This window comes from Puntigrus tetrazona, chromosome 11 (assembly GCF_018831695.1).
Source record: "Puntigrus tetrazona isolate hp1 chromosome 11, ASM1883169v1, whole genome shotgun sequence".
NCBI lineage: Eukaryota > Metazoa > Chordata > Actinopteri > Cypriniformes > Cyprinidae > Puntigrus > Puntigrus tetrazona.
In genome coordinates this window covers 17,988,127-18,003,417 of record NC_056709.1, presented here as the reverse complement: position 1 = coordinate 18,003,417, position 15,291 = coordinate 17,988,127, and positions in this window count along the sequence as shown.

The window sequence follows — 15,291 nt, the reverse complement described above, 5'->3', positions numbered from 1 at the left end:
TCTTATTCTTAAAGAAGCAGTCCATCCAGCTTCCACATATATCTTCCAGGCCTATACAATATCTGAGGGAACTAGACTGATTATAATTATTGTTCATTTGTAATATTCCTCTCCAGTGACTTCAGAACTGCCGAAACCAAATAAGTGAGCCAGTGAAATGATTTGATTTGTTTAGAACATTGAACCATGTCCAGTTCTCAGTTCAGCTTACAAAAGTTTTCTTTATCATTAGCGATACAATACAATTAAACGCACTTATATTTATATTGCAGTATTTACACAAATTTAGCATCAAATTTGAGTGAATACTGATATATTTTAAAGTCAAATCTCTTTGCATTACACTAAAGACTGTTCAAATATTCAAAAAGCAAACTGCTAAGTTCATTTGGGGTGAAAACCTGAAGCTGTCACTCTGACGTTTGATACATTAGGCCTGTGCCGCACACTGTCTGTGTCAGTCTATCAGTATAAATATTGACATATTTTCTCTTCTGACATATGCATCATCTACTCCTCATTTCTGACTTCTTCAGTAGTTGGTTTATATGCCAGTCTCCAGCAGAAACATTCCCCAAGAGTCAACAGCCTACACTGTGCCAAGACGAGTCAGATGATGAAAAGTTTGTAGTCACAACTGAGACCCACAGCGCAGACTCAACTCTGATTGTAATCTGCTAGTAATGGCTGCTGGTTTTTCAGCTTATCAGTTTAAATATCTTAAATTTCTAAATTTCTAAACAGTACAGTACTGTTTTTTTTTTATTTTATATAGAGTGTTGCCTCACAAAGGCTGCATAAATTAATGTTTATAATGACATTAGCAATTACAATACTATTATACAATACTGAGGGCCAAATACTTTCCTCCCATAATTTTGCATCTGAAAGGGAAACTCTTACAAATGCATATTCAATAAGGTCAGGCACAAAAATAACAGTGTCCATGCCTTTTCAGCGCTAATTCTTCACTGTGCGTATAAAGTAAATCCTCACTGCTATTTAAACACCATAAGACGGTTTGCGCTGGCTCAAGATGTCAGTAAATAATTCTTCTATCACTACAACCTATTATTGTTCCATTATTTTATATTGAATTATTATTATATTTATTTAAATGGGGGCTATTATTATTATTAATAATAATGACAGCAATGGTAATGCTTATGCTTTTTAAAATGCAATAATATAATTTCATTTTCGGTAAAAATTAAAAAAAGGTAAACATTCTAAAGAACCCTTCTTTAAAAACAGATGACCTAACGTGTCATGGTGGAATTCTGTATAGCATTTTTAATCAATTTGAGTTAATACGTGATGTGTTTGATTTATGAAAAGGAAAAAAAAACCAAAAGATTATTTTGTGTCCATATTGTGCAAATCAAACAATTCAGCGAGCAGATCACTGACCAAACAAACATCAACAAACATTTGACACGACTCTTCCGCAGGCTTCTCAAGTCATCCCCTTTTGAGCTGTAATGAGTTATTTCCCTTTTCCCTCTTGCTTACACAGACATGCTCCAATCCCACAAAAACCCAGATTTCTGTTGGCTGTGTTCCCAGCTTGTGACATTCAGACAGGGATAGATGGAGCGCGTGGGTATTTGTGTGTTGTGCACAGACTTCGCCTGACTCTCTGCCACCTGCTAGCTGCCTGTGAATGCCAAGGTGCCTCAGGGCATTCGGCGGCACACCACTGATTCACATGTTTCCCATCCTGCCCCTGTGTCCTTTCATTACCACTGACTAAGGCCTGGGGAAGGGGTCTCTCTCCGTCTCCACCTCGCTCGCTCGCTCTCCCTCTCATCTCATCTCCCTCACTCCCTCAGGAGGAGACCACCGCATGCTGATGTGACAGGAGCACAACACTAGTCGTCCTCCATCTGTGGAGTGCCGTCTGCTGCCACCCCGCCGTGACCTTTGACTGTCTCCAGGAGTTATAAGGCAAGGGCAGCAACCGAGGGTCAGTGCCTGCTCTGTCAGGGGCCCGGAGCGCTAAGGCGAATGTGTCAGCAGAAGGAGGGGTGGGTCACAGACACCATGTTGATGTGCTGACCTACAGAGATATCTCAGGTCAGGGGAGGGTTGTTGGAAACGTGCAAAGTTTCAGTTAATCAGGCTTTTTTCTCTTTCTCTGTGGCTGTTTTCAACATGCTTTAGTGTTGTCTTATTAGTATTCATACCTTTTTTTATGCTGACAATGTGAGCGTATTGATAGCCTCTAAAACAGAAAGCGATTTAAATAATGTGAATCCTTTGTATTTATAATATTATAAATAAATATTTAGAATGTTTAGATAGATAAATGTATAGATTTTTTAACTATTATCTAGATATATTTCAGCCAATAACCCCAAATTATTACTCAACAATTTAATTCAACTTTATTTTAAGGTGATGTTGTTACAATGCAGTTGCACAAAGAAGCAACAAGTAATATTAAATATCTAAGTTTACTTACTGTAGAGTTAGTTGAGTTAGTTTGAATAAAATTTCCAGGATAATTTTTTTTATTTGTTGCAAAAGAATACATAAATAAGAGAATTATTGTAAAGCAATGCATTTCAACTTTTTGTACCTCTACACACACACACACAGACACACACAAATCATTCTCTGTTACTCATATTCGGAAATAAAATATCTAAAGTTTCTGCACTGGTTTCATTGTCTATGCAAATACACGATTATGTAAAAAAGTGAAATAGGGTCCCTGTGTTGGTTTGAGATGTGGGAAAAAAGGTAAAAGTTATGTTAAATTTCAGAGATGGAGCATGTTTTTACGTACATTATGCTGAACAGAGACAAAACATTTTGTCTAATATAATGTGTACCGATTCACAATAAAACCAGGATGTGTAATAAGAATGCAAATAGGGGCAATTTTCATTTTATGGTGAATTTACATTGTAAATGCCATCGTAGCCTGCAGATGTCTCACTGTTTGCCACACACTTTGAGCTGGTAGATCCTAATTGGTTTACTCAACAGTCTCCCCTGGCCTATCACACCGCACTGGAAACGACATGGAGTGTCGTACAATGCAGTATTAACGTCTAACCAATACGTCTGTGCTGTCTGTCTTTCCACAGCCTAGAGACAATCACAACAACAAGACTACATTATGATGTGCTTAACATCTACACACAATAACCTCCTTTCAGTCAGGGACAAATCAAACACGCTTCCAATAAAACAAATTGTCATGCAGATTGCCAATTACTGCTAGAGGTAATTATGAAATTTTGGAAATTACGGTTTTGCCGTTGTGTACAATTTGGGAAAATGAAACCTAGGGAGGTTTGTGGATACTTTTCACAGGTGGTCGTATAAAATTAAATCCTTTGTAGAGAGTGCCACTGACATTCAGAGTTTATTTAGACAGTCTATTCCATAAAGTGTGTGTGTGTGTGTGTGTGTGTGCAGATTATCAGACCGCAGTGGAAAGCAATCAGCTCCGAGTGAAACCCCAGCAGGGACAAATCATATTGTTTTTGAAAAATAGAGCCGCTATTAAAATAAATAAGGTTTAGATAAAGAGGTTAGAGAGAGTCACGAGGATCAATTAGGTCCCAAGATCCATTAGTGACACTTTAATTACATTATGAACAATGCAATGATAATTACATTGTCAATTATTAATAGCCTTTTAATGTAACAAAAGCATTGGGAACGCAGTCATCAGCTAATAGGTTATTACTGAGTTGATATCATCAGCAATTCCATAATGTAAGACTGTTCTAACAAACCGAGTAGTGATGGTGTCAGACGGCATACTGTTATGTGTCAGGACAGTCCAATATGCCACTGCATACTAATCAGTTAATTAATCAATTAGTCCTAACTAAACAGTTTCATTGCATGTAATCCAAGTTGGCGAAGTCATGAATCTGAGATGAACATGCAGAATACTGTAGTCGTAATTAATGTCATTGTCTAATGCAAAACTGTTCCGTTCTGTTCTTGAAGTCTCTACTATAGAGGCACTGAGGTGAGATCTACTCTATTTTAACTGATACCGTCGATTGTAATTTCAAAAAGTGTTGCCAAGTGGTTCACGGTTAGGCTGTTACCCAGAGGCCAAGTACATTTAACATGTTGTTACGACGGAAATAGCACTAGAAAGGGATGCTCTACCTCCGGGGATTATGTTGGCATGAATTTTAATTTTTAACGTGGAAGTTAACGCTGAGATTTACAATTAAACACAGAGGACACAGAGATGAGCCAATATTCTGCAAGAGGAAGGGGTTTAGCGTAAAAAAAAAAAAATCTTGTGTTCTGCACTTGTTAAAATTTGACACCCGTGTTACAGCTTTAACAAATCTTATAAGTTTTTATGTTTATTCATTTTTTAAGCAGGACTACTGTAGAGCTTTTTTTTCCATTTACAGACCTTTTTTCATCTTTTTTTTTATTTATGATTTTTGTTACTAACTGTACAGATAAATATATTAATATTATTAATAAATTCTTACAGTTTTATTTATTTGGCGTGTGAGTGGTTAACAGGTTTATAAGTCTTTAAAGTCCTGATCTCTTCTCCGATGTCTTTCACCGGTAATCTTTCACAATAATACGCACATTTGCAAAACGGTGAATTTTCGATTCATTAAGAAAATTCTCCTGAATTAAAGTTGTAGTGTATCAAAGCTGTGCCATTAGAAGCACCAAGCCAAACTAGTAAATTGATGCAATTAGTTCAGCCAATGTTTTGTTTGAAGTTGCAGATAGTGTCAGTAATTAGACACTTCTCCTTTACTCAGTAAGTCAGAGTGAAGCTATATACAAGGGAATATGGGTGTAATATTTATGAGAGCACTTCCTTTTAGCACCGGCAGTCCTAAAGGATGCAGCACTCGCAGCTGTTTTTCACACAGTCTTGTTACACACAGTTCTCTCTCTGCATTTGTCTTCTTTTCCGCACACAATATAACATATAAACCCACACCTATGCATGTGCTACATGACTGATCCACATTTTACCTTCTCATGCATGTCTGCCAACAATATCCATACGTTCGTGCTGGCATTAGAGCATGTCTTATGTAACAGGCTGGACTTCGCAAGAGCAGAATGTGGTGCCAATATTAAATAAGTCTTTGAATAATGTCTCAACCTGTCAAAATGGGCCTTCTTTCCTCCATGATCTTTTATTCAGCTTCATCTTGAGGAAGCAGATACGGTTATAAAACACTTTAGCCAATATATGGAGGAAGACGAGTTAAATGAGCCCCAACTTGGCCATTCAAATGTAAAGTGAGCTGTGATTAATTTACTCAATGCATGCAGCGCTGTCTGCTCAAACTGTGCCTGGCTCAGAGTTTGACCTTATCTTCTATTTAGAGGATTTATTCTACTAATACCTGGCACCCTTGAAGATAAAACACGTATTGACGTATTGACAACCGGTGAATAAGTTAAAGTAGAAAGAGATTGAAAGAGTGTTAAAATGCCAGGAAAAAAAAAGAATGAACTTGAAGAAAAAAAACTGGAGAGCAAAGATAAAACAGTCACAACCTAAAATGAAGTCTGATGTGAAGCAACATATGTAGACAATGTGTCGTATGTACACAAATAATATTAATTCAAATCAAATTTTATGTTTACATGGCTTTTAGGTTAAAGAACACCATCTTTATATTTTATTATAAATCAACCAGCACTATAATACTTAAATGTATTTAGATTTAATGTAATTATATATATATATATATATATATATATATATATATATATATATATATATATATAAGCTTATTAAGCCTAATATAAATAGGTTTCTAAACAAACTCAACCTGGAGTTTATATTTAAATGCATTTTTTTTACATTTTACTTACTTGCCTCATAAATCACTTACTTTCCCTCACTTTCTTTAAAGACAACATGAAATCAAAATTGACAAGTCTTATTTTTAATGGAATACTGTAGTGTTTAATATAAATAACTTATCCGTGCGCTTCATTTTTTTTTTTTTTTTTTTAATTCATATGCCCTCATAATCTTTCACCAAAAAACAATGCCTATCTTTCAACGAATCTTCCAGTTATCGAAGGACGAAATCAAGCCCCGTCCTACACTTTTCCACATTTTAGAACCCGATTCACTCTAAACATCACACTAAAGAAAAAAGGACAATCTCGACTTCCGTTTCATACCGACTTTAAGGTTTTATCTAACTAACTGATATCACTGTTGACCAGTATTACATTAAAAATGGGTGATTTATGCAATGTTTGATCGCATATTTTGTAACTTTTTTGTTTGCTTTTGCAGTACTACTGTCAATTATTTTCTGATCTGAATGTTTTTGAGGAGGCACCGCCTGCTCAAAGAAAATGTCCTGATGTGTATGTTCTGACTGATGGTGGAGGACAGATTGCCTTTCATGGTTAAAGGAGTGGAATGGAAAATCAATTTTACTTTTAGATTGAAGTTTGGCTGAGAAGCTGAAAGACAAGTACGGGAGTCAGTAAGATGCTGTACGTCCTATTCATCAAAACGGACTGCAGTGTACCTCTGACGGTCTTTACAGCGTGTAATTCAAATTAAAATCAGATGAACCTTCAAGTAAGCTGACTTATATGTGAAATCTGCCATGTTTACTTTTGCCACTCAGATGAATATTCTGAATGTTATCTTTCAGATGGTTGCTCATTCAGAGGCAGAAACCGCCATGATTGATGAGTCTCAGCAGCGATGATTTGCTTTCAAAGTCTGTGATCCATGGACACACGAGGCACTGAGGCTGAACAGAGGATATGCACATAAGCAAAGGAACCACCCACATATGTCTCCTCTTCTGTAGTCCACATTAATCACACAGTTATTAGTGTCAGCTATAATTTTATCAGTTTGACTCCTGTGCATTTATGCAGACCTTTGTGCAAAGCATTAAGACTTCTCTCCAGAGTTTTCTACAGATTTCTTAGTGTACATTATGAAAATGCACATTGGAAACAGCTTTGTCTGATGGAAACTGTCTGTTTCTTTAATTCTTGGTTCTCTTGCAAAGTGCCTTATCTAATTTGTTTTAATGTCAAGCATGATTAGCAACTAACCACACAAAAGTAGTGAAATGATTCATGACTATATAGCGATGTCAAACGATTAATCGTGATTAATCGCATCCAGAATAAAACTTTTTGTTTATATACTATATGTGTGCATGCTGTGTTCACTGTAAAAAATACAGTGATTTTAACAGAATTTTTTTTGAAAATGCTACAGTAAAAACCTGTTGAATGGTTAATGTGAATTGCTGTACAATTTACAGGGAAAACGTAAATTGACATTGCCAGAATTTCTTCTATGAAACCACAATAATGGGGAAGACTACTGACTTGACAATGGTCAAGAAGACAATCACTGACAGCCTCCATAAAGACGGTACGTCACAGAAGGGCATTATTAAAAAGTGTGACTGTATCAAAGTTGACAAGAAGGAAGAAACTGGAAAAAAAGGGTGCACAAGCAACAGGGATGAACGCAAGCTTGAGAAAACTGTCAAGCAAAGGTGATTCGAACACTTAGGAGAGCTTTACAAGGGGTGAACTGAAGCCGGAGTCACCAGAGGAGAAACATAACTGGAGCAAATTTGGGATTTTATTTGGATATTAAGATCTGGACGAAGACAGGAGGGGCGCAGAATCCAAGCAGTTTGAAGTCCTTTGTGAAGCACAAACTGCTGATGTTGGTCCATTGTGTTTTATCAAGTCCAAATGCAGCTGTCTACCAGGAGATTTATGCTTCAACCTTCCGACAAGCTTCATGGAGACCTTCCAACAGTGCCAAAACCACTTCCAAGTGGTATGCTGACCATGATATTACTGTGCTTGATTGGTTGAGCAACATGCCTGTCCTGAACCCAATGGGAATCTATGGGTTATTTTCAAAAGAAAGATGAGAAACAGTTGATCCAATGATCAGAGATGAAGGCTCAATAGTGCCTTGTCAGTGCCACAGACTGATCACTTTTATTCACTCCTCACTGATGCTTTAGATTGTGCTAAAGAAGCCCCAACCAAGTACTGAAAGCATAAATTAACACTTTTAAACATAACTTTACATAAACTTGTACCTTCTGCTCTACAAACCTTTTTTTGATAGAACATAGGAAATATTTTAGTATTTTGAGAAAAAAATAAAATCATTTGTGTGCGCATTTATAGTAGTCAACATTTCATCAAAGTTGTCCTAAAACCTTGTCCATAAGCAATGTTGATACATTTTTTTAATTTACTTAAAATGTTGACTACTGTACATATACATACTATATTTACACAACACACATATCATGTAATTCATATTTTATTTCAAATATGAATCATATATCACAATTAACTGTTTGACAGCACTACTATTTAACTAATATATTATAGTTCTAAAATATTATATCATCTATGTAGGATTTTCACATCTTTAGATTGATATAAAAATAAAATGTATATAAAACTGCATTTAAAAAGAAGACAGTGTGACCTTCACAAAGAAAAAAAGTTTAAATCTGTTTTTATGAAAATCAACCCCCGGGAAGGAACTACCAACCACAGGATCAAAACAAAGCTAGGTCAAGATTTAGACTAGTGTACTAATTCCTTGAGGTAGCCTACATACAGTAATAAGAGTCCTTACAGACAGTTTCCCAGTGGCCCTTAGCTGTTCAGTGAATTGTTCTCTTCTTAAACGGCTAAAAAAGGTGATCCATTGAGCTTCTGAAGTGAAAAGGGGGGTCTTTTCCTCCTCTAGACCAATCCATTCATGTTTTATTAATGTCATATGCTCTTGGGTATGGAATCTTTTTAAAACAACTCACCAGGTCATCCTGTTCGTTGTCACAAATCAAATTAGCCCAGCGAGCGATTAATCTTCCTGTCGAAACGACTCTGAAAAGGCCCTGACACCTTATTCATTTTCTTAATTAGATCTCTTATTAGGTGTCGCAGTCGTCCACGTTAATTACAGCTTTCTTTGACTCTTGCACTTTCGAGTTGGCTATGCAAACTATTTGTAGAAAGTAAAGGCAAAAATGTAAGGTGATTAGAAACGATGAATTGGATTAATGCTTAAAGCACAAGGTGGAGGTGAGGCGATGCGTTAGGTGGGACATTAGCTCTGGACATACCCTGCTAAAAAGAACCCTGCCCAAAACACAAAAGAAAATGTAATGGTTATAATGGGAATTGCTTTGGTTTTAATGAAAAGTATAATAGTGTGTACTGGTATGTGATGGATTCTATTGGTGGGACGTTCAATCCTATTGAAAAAGTGTCCAAAACACACTACAAAAATTAATTTTGTGATGAATGTTTTACTGGAAAGAATTAAAGGTTCATAATGGTATTTTTAATTGGAAACCATTAACCAAGAATTTCTGTGATGGCTCTATTGTGTTTGTTAACAGGGTAGTGTAGATGCTACTGAACTTCAGGCTGAACATATATATATACTTAGAATACCCATATACGTAGAATTACTGTTTTCCCCATTAAAACACTGTCACAGACAAAAAAAATGTGCAGTTACAATAATTTATTGTAATAATTCATCTTAATAGATGCACAGTGTAAAGTACCTGTATTTGACGTATTATAAACTCTAGTGTGAAGGTATTGTTAATCACACCTACTAAAGTTTTATCATCTTATAACGCTAAATCAGCACAATATCATATTACAATGCAATAAAAAAATACTATAGTGATTTTTTTCCCAAGGTGTCTATAGAGAGTTGATAACATTTACAATGATATATTGATTTTGATAGTTGTCTCTCACATTGTCCTACAGAAACATTAAAATAAAGTACATTAGTATACAATGTTTTTAATAATAATAATAATAATAATAATAATAATAATAATAATAAGTGTCCTTTTCATTAACTTAAACAAAATAATAACAATAATAATAATGTATTTAGTGTCCTTTTCATTAACTTAAAACATACATGTTTACATGTTTTCAAGGTCAAGGTCAAATAACACGTTCATTTTCTTATCATATGTATTTTTTTTTTTATGTTATCTGCATGCACTAAGCGATTATTTCCGAATTCGCCATTGAATAATCAAGCTCTTATTCAGTTATGAATCGGTTAGTTTTGACTGCCAACGCGATTTCGCCTCGCGCGTACTCCGCGCGTCTGCCCAAAGGACGCGAGACTTGAGAATGGACTCGAGTGCCTGGGTGCAGCAAAACGGTCCTGTTCAAGGCTTAAAGCGCAGGTCAGTTACATCTGTAATTAGACTATTGTAGTTATGTCTTTGTTTACTAGTTAAGCACCAAAAGGACATATTTACTATTGCAAAGAGTTTAGTTTTACAGGTTTAGAGGGAGCCAAGGCAGACAAAAAACCTGGTTACTATAGCCTAGTTAAGCCATAGCCACAAGTTAACAATGGTTTTGCAACTCTATATAGTGCCAACATAATAAAATTGTGGTTATACAAATGGTAATCAATCCGCCAAAAACACGATTTTTGTAGTTCAAATTTAGTTCGAAAAATATTGGGCTTGTTTTCAAAGCTGCGGTGGCTTATTTGTCTCGCGAGAGTTGGTAACTGGTCGGATGCCATATTGAATTTAACAAAGATGAAACGACGCTGCGAGGGACACATTAACAATAGGGCGCTGTGTAAATGTCCTAAATCATGATATTTTTGTAGGTTTTTTTTGCTACATAAAGTTAGCTGAACAATCATTGTTTTTTTTTTAAATAAAGGTCATGAACGCCCTGTAATTCTCACGCAGCCTCATTTTTTTCTTCAAGATATTAAACACGGCTCTAGCCTGATTAAAGACTGTTGCTTAGCATACAACGGTTTCAAATGACATTATACAGTCATTTACACGTTAGGTACAAACACTTACCGTGTCTATTACTGCTCCCGATGAAAATCACAGCAGAACAGTACAGTATGTGGAGTTTCGTTGTCGATCGTTGATTCAAATCACTTGAATGAATCAGCCAATAGTTCACTATAAAGATAGTCACGCGTCGCCACCTACTGGGGTGTAAAGGTAACCTTCAGAAAGAAGCTTGTCTGAAAAAGAATGAAAAAAACCCCAGCACTAATGCACGAACTGACAGCCTGTCTGATATTCAGAGACACAGACAAGCAGAGTGATATGAAGAGTGAAAATCCCTGTGCTGCTATCAAAACAAACCACTGACCCTGATTTATTTCTCCAGAGCTTGAAAGTGTCCTTCAAAGCACTTCATTGTGAATCCGAAGCTAAATTTAGAAATACGCTGTGCTATTTAGTTATGATTAAAGGAACATCCTTGATCCAGCATTGACCCTAGAGGAAATGAACCCTTCCTTGTGCTGCACTAGCATGTTATCAAATGTCTCACGCTCACTGATACAATAAAAACGCTAATGGAACATAACGAATGACGCCTCTACAGAACACTTAGTTTGCAGTTACAAAAATGAAAATAAACATATTACAGCTTTAAATAGGAAACAGCATTTACTGTAAATGGGTCAGTCAGCGCAGTTTTACGAGAAAGCTTCACTTCGTACAATAGGAATCAATTGCCTTTGCCTAGAGCACTAGCACTTTCTACCTTTCAATTGAATAGCTGAACAAAACGGGTGGAAAAAGGAGCAGTAAAAGAATCGGCAAGTAAACAGAGTTTAGCTTGAAGCCTGGAGTTTCTGTAGTTGCTCTAGTGAAGTCTTGGCCTGCTGTCAGGAGTGAATCTGATGACCCAGCAGGAGTGCGGAGTTGACCTGGATTTTATTGATTTTCTGGTCTTGCAAAGTGGGATTGTATTGTGGTGACACAATACAATCCGGCTTTCGGACATGTTCATCACTTTACACATACAAAAAATTGCTGATTCATATTCGGCATATACTCCGTATTAAAAATGGCACACTTGAAGGGTTTGGCTGCTTTGTTTGCCGGGCACCTGCTACAAATATCTGCATGCACAGCACCGCAATTGTCCACTGAGACTGTCCACCTGGAAGAAGCCATTTTCATTTCTATTTATAAAAACAGTACAGTTTTTATTTACGCATATACATATATGTCTATAGTACATAACACTTTGTTATAGCAGCATTTTTTTTAACAAAACTTGATATTTTTTTGCAGGCTATTCTCAAATAGCTCCTAGATGGTTATTTAATATTCCATATTAAATCTTTATGAAAAATCATTGTTCAGAAAAACAACAGTATGAATAAATAAATAAGAGAGAGAGAGAGAAAAAAAAAACAACAACGAAAAAAGAGTTTTTGCATGTGTATTAGATCTGTCAAGTGCCAGAGAAACTAAAAGTGCCTCTAAAAACATCAAAAACATCCAATAAAGATTGTTGAGAGTAAATGAGAATAAATGTTGCATGAACAAATAATTGTTATGAATTAACATGCATAAAGAACGTTGTAATGAAATCTAGAAAGGCTCTCCCATTGGCGAAGCTTGTCTATTCTGCTTGTCAAAACAATATCCAACATATAGTAAACAATAAATAAATAAAGAATTGTTCTTCATAGTAAGATACATTTATAATTAATTCAGGGATTCAATGAGAAACTGTACATTACTTTGGTTATAGTGAGAGTGACTCTTGTAAAAAATAAATTATATAAGCTAAAATACTTAAATATCTTACCTAATATACACTGCAAGAACTTATCCTCATTTAGTAGTTTGGTTTTGTTTTCCAGTACAAATATCTAAACATTCTTACAGCAAGATACATTTACTTGAGTAGCGACTTGAGATATAAAGTTTTGTTTGAAATGAAAAAAAGTGTATGCTTAAAACAAGAAGAAAAAAATCTGCCAGAGGTGTAAGAAAAATAAACTTAATTAAAAGGGAAATCAAGATGATATTTCTTACCCTACTGGCAGATATTTTTCTTGTTTTAAAAAAGGCTTAATATGCTTTATTATTTTCCCTAAGTAGATGCATCTTGGTTTAAGAATATTCAGATATATGTACCTGCAAACATGTCAAAAATGTATTTTTTCCCTTTTGAAAATAGAGTTAGATAATGGAAGGCCATTGATTCAAAAAGGCTTATAACCACTGTTCTAAAATAAAATAATCAACATCTGACACCGAAACTGGTCGGAAATAAAATAGTCTGCAGTAGACAGCTGCTAGTGAAGAATGTAACTGCAAGCTGCTGGAGAGGTTCGCCTAACCATCTTCATTGTACGCTGTACAATTTAAGTTCTCTCAGATGACATCTCGCTGATACTCTGTGAAACCTGCGGATATATTACTCTGAGCTTAATAGAATGGTGGAAGGCTGAAATCTTGCGCGAGACAGCAACCACAATTTTCTGTGTGTCCCACAAGGGACAAGACTTGTCATGTATAACACAGACAGTGAAGAAGAAAATGATGGATTTCACAGTTTGGCCTGTCTCATGCCTTGCGCATTTCAACTTCAGTTTGTTTTGAGGAAACACAAGGGAGAGAATAAACCGGAGAGGAAATGCATTATCATGATCATATCTGACAGTCCTCAACTTGTTAATCATTTGATGTTGAAGACTTGCACTCCTTTTAAGCTGATTGTGATATCACAATAAAGAGACATTGCCTTCGGGCTTTTTAAACGGAGCAAAGAACTTTTCTGTCATCATTTAGTCACCCTCATGCCATTTCAAACCTGTATGACTTACTTAAAAATATTATTGAAAGTCAGCAGTGTCCACAACTACACTTACATTATTTTACGGACAAGACAAAGATGAGAAAACAGCACAAGGGTGAGAAAACGATGATAGAATCTTCATTTTTAAGTAAATATTTCCTTTTATTCAATTATGCTTCCTCCAAATATGACTATATTTGAATTAAGGCAATTTGCTTTTCAGAGTACTGTCAATAGCATCCATTATCACAGTCATTGTAAACATGGCCTGTGATGTCGTAATGTACAATAACCTTTCCCTTGTAATAATCACACAATGGGTGGTTATAAATAAATATAAGTTAACCCAAGAGCTGAAGCCTCTTCTAAGAACTCGATTGAAGTTTCTTCAGCAAAATAACAAAGAATTGGGCGGCAGTAAATGCATTCGGTTATCTATGCAAAGGCAGTACTCACTCTAAAAAGAAGCAGGGCTCTCTTCACAGCAAGACTCCAGCATTCGTACCCAGAAAAAACAGATGCATGAAAGAGAATTGAGAGCTCTTCCTTAAGCATCCATCCCAAAGCACCTTTTACGACCCATCCACATTAAAACCCCAAATACACAGCGAAAAAATCCCTTGATTCCCATTTACATACTTTTTTTCCCTCCACAATAATCTCACCATTCTGTCTCAGCGGCGGCATCTTCCTCATGAAAGGTCTGCTGTTGGGGCCCTGGTTCCTATAATGCATTAAATGCACGCTGAGGCTCTGAGCTGCGCTGTATCCTTTTAGATAGAAAAACAACAACAAAATGAGGGAACGCCTCATTGAAGAAGAGAAAACACAGCTTTTTGTTTGTAATTCCCTGCTTAGCATTCTGGGAAAACTGCTGGGAGATCGATGTAGCTGTCAATCTCTGGCCCTCTGTGACTTCGCTGATAGAACGAATGACTTGAAACTAAAAAAAAGTGTTTTTTTATATTAAATGATTAATAATATGGTACTTGTTGAGGAGAGGAAGCAAACCTGAAGATTTTCGGTATGGAAGATTTATTATGGGAGTCATATGGGAATATTCTTGGTGTAGAACTGAAAATCTGTATCCTAATTGAATCAGTTAACAAAATTGGCAATGCTGATAAATGCAACCTGCCACAGGGAATTATATAAATCAAAGATCCAGTTATGTCTGTATATACAGAATTGTAAACACTGCCCTGTAGGCAAAGATACACGTCTTTAGCACTGAATATGTTTTTCTGTTTAAAAGGCTTCATGAAGACAGGGCATATTTACTATGATTACACATACCTCAAAGTACCGCATGAGCAAGCGTTTAAATAATGCCTACAATATGGATCTTCTGGATTTTTACAGTGTATATAATGCAGAATTCCTATGTAATGTTTCATTGTTGAAGAAACCTTTGACCAAAGACATAAGTTTAGTAACAGCTCCGATTCTCCAATTTGATTTCAGTCATTCTGATTTTTGTTTTCTGCAGGCTACATGCCAGTAGGTGGCAGCAACGAATTTGTTCAAAAACTTTTATTAATTCAGGACCAAAACGTGAAACTGAAACTTAAGTGAGTGAGTCATTTAATGATTCACTCAAGTGATGTATTCAACAAGCTGATTCATCCAGGAAGGAGACTTCTGCTTGTTGGCCGGAAA